The sequence below is a fragment of the Prinia subflava genome, chromosome Z (assembly GCF_021018805.1).
Source record: "Prinia subflava isolate CZ2003 ecotype Zambia chromosome Z, Cam_Psub_1.2, whole genome shotgun sequence".
Classification (NCBI taxonomy): domain Eukaryota; kingdom Metazoa; phylum Chordata; class Aves; order Passeriformes; family Cisticolidae; genus Prinia; species Prinia subflava.
In genome coordinates this window covers 102764461-102767209 of record NC_086283.1, presented here as the reverse complement: position 1 = coordinate 102767209, position 2749 = coordinate 102764461, and the positions used below count along the sequence as shown (strand labels likewise).

The 2749-nt window shown below is 46.9% G+C and overlaps 1 long non-coding RNA gene across 1 annotated transcript; it reads left to right on the top strand.

Moving 5' to 3' along the window:
* On the top strand, nt 1-1831 carry LOC134563622 (uncharacterized). Its single transcript, XR_010083398.1, has 3 exons — nt 1-111; nt 408-997; nt 1716-1831. It is a non-coding gene; the product is annotated as an uncharacterized LOC134563622 (long non-coding RNA).
* The last annotated feature ends 918 nt before the right edge of the window (nt 1832-2749 follow it).

The window sequence follows — 2749 nt, the reverse complement described above, 5'->3', positions numbered from 1 at the left end:
TTTCTATTTCAGGCTGCTGCACTTTTTTTAACCTTCTGACAGAGGAGGTCTGCTAATCTGCGGTAAATAAGGATTTTCTCCGGTCCGTGAGCACGTTGGTAAAATATCCATGTGCGTATTATTTTGCTCTGCTGACGCCTCAAATATTTTAATTTGCATTTCAGTGGTGTTTGTTGAATGAAGGGGGTGTTTGCAAAAGATGTCAGCATTGCAGCGGAGTTTGCCAATGCTGATGTGGTCATGGCTCACGGGGAAGCCAAATGCACTGTGCAAATACAGAGGAAGTGGTGATATCAGTGACCTTTCCTGTGATAAGAATTTTACACTATCGCAATATATATACCTGAGGTGGATGGATCCATCCATTCATCCATCCTCGGGACTTTCCTCTCTTCTCTCACCTCTAGTACCAATTTCCTTGTGCCAAATTGAGGGAAATACTCCATACAGATGTTTGCTCTGAAGAAAAAAAAACCTGCTGGTGACTGGAGCAAGCAGCAGGATACAGAAGGATGCTGAAGACATTTCAGAAAGGTGTAAAGCAAGAAGTGTGCTTGAAAATTAAAATGTAAAATTTAAATTGGGTCTGAAATTAAAATGGGCAACAGAGTTCAGCGTTTTTTCTTCAGCCTTCCAGTGTGTCTGGAATAAATTGGGAGGGAGAGGGGAAATAAGTGCCTTTCAATAAAAGGAGGGTTGCTGAATGTAGTCAGTGCAGTCATATTTAGGGAACACCCTGGGGATGTGTAATTGGAAGGTAAGATAGCCCTGTATATAATGTTTTGGTAGGCTGTCAGCAAGTGGCTGTGTTCCAGACACACATCCAAGACATTTTCTTCAGTGTGTGAGCTGTGCTCAGCTTGGGGAGGACAAGCTGTGGTGATATTGGCTTTTTATTGTGTCCTGCTCTGCAGAGAGCCCAGCGCCTCGGAGAAGATATTTAAGGACGCACTTACAACTTTTGCTTGCCTTCTTTGCTCTGAATTTTACCAACGAGGTAAAATTCATTTTACACTTTAACTGATGTAAATGTGTAAGGGCAGTGAGCAGGTCCAGATTTGGGGGCTGATTTTGGTTCCACTGGAAGGGCAGCCTGGGGGGGTACCTGAGGGGCAGCCCGGGGTGGGAGATGGCCTGCACAGTGCTGGGAGTGCAGATGCACAAACAAACACGGAGGAGGAGGTGACCCCTGGGCTCATGTGGATGGGTGACCTTGACAAACAGATGCTTGTTAGGAGGGGCACATCCACAGGTCGCTGCAATGCCCCACCTGTGAGGAGTTTCCTCCCTAGAGCTGAGCCCATCACCTGTGATCAGGGTTTGAGTTTCACACCTCTGCCAAGCTGGACATTTCCTGTTTCTTGGTGAGCAGGAAATCTCTCCTTTCCATTTTTCTGCACCAGCAGGGATATGTGATGATGTGCATGAGCCTCTAATTGGCTCCGTGGGTTGTGTGTGCAGCACAGAACCCCTGAGCCTGACCCAGGATCCCCCTGCAGCTCAGGGTAGCAGGACCCTGAGAGATCTTTGCACAATACAGACATTCAGTGGGTTTAATATTGCAGGAACCCCAGCTCAGCCTAAATTGGCAGTGCTGACCTCTGCGTCCACATTTATCAACTTTCTTCTTCATGAATCACTTGCCAAGCTCATATTTGACTCTAAAAATGTTACTAAAATCCATTAATCTCTGGCTGTACTGCATTTCTCTGCAGGTCAGACACCAGCTCCTAAGTGGGATCTGATACTGATTTGAAACACATTGAGGTTTTCATCCAAATCCTTTTCTTCAAGTGCACCGTGGCAAATCTGGATGTTTAATATATTTGAGGAGAAAAAGTACTTTTTTTTTCTTCCTTTTTCTTTCAGTCTTACCCTGTAAAACGTGTTGCAAAGGTAGGAGGTGTGTCTGCACACATGACAATTTCTGCTGAAGGGGGGGGTCAGTGTTTGTTGTGAGGCTGCTCTGGAATGAATGAATGAATATCAAACCATGTAATACAAGCATCTGGGGTTACTGTGAGTCAGTGAACTTCAATTGCAGCATAGGTAACACCTCAGGCCCTCTCTTCCAATAGGAAAAAGAATTTCACAAGGCAAAGTCAGGAGAGTCAGTCGACCAATGAACGAGTGCTCCTGGAGTGAGTCACATTCATAAAGAGTTTCAAGTTTGTAGTCTGGCAGATCCTGGGACATGATTAAACCCACATAAAAGACCTTTATTAATACAGTTTCTATAGTTCTGCACCACTCAGTGCAGATGGAGCAAGAGGAGGAGGATGGAGGGGGGAGTTACTTACCCATGCTGGCAATGTGAGTCACTGCCACGCAGGGTAAAACACAGCCCTGGTGCTCCGTGGGCTCTGCATACACTCTTATCTCAAAATTCCTATCTGGGACACGGGCAGAAGCTTGGGCAGCTGCAGTGATTTGCCCACAGGATTTTTAGCTGCAGTTCTTGCCCCAGATTGCTTTGGAGCAGGTTTGCACCTCCTGCTCCCTGGTACCACTGGCCCAGCAGTGCTGCCTGGCAGGGATGGTGACCCCAGGACCGTCTCTGTTCAGCACTGGGATAAAACAGAGGGCCAGGTCAGCCCCAACAGCTCATCCAGGGTTTTCCTGCAGTGGTACCCACCTCTGCATGGACTCCTGGCAGTTGTCTCCTGCCTATTGGCTCCCCCTTCCCACCACTGGGACCAATTCACAGATTTATACAATCCTTGTCCTGGGTCTGGAATAATTTGTCTTC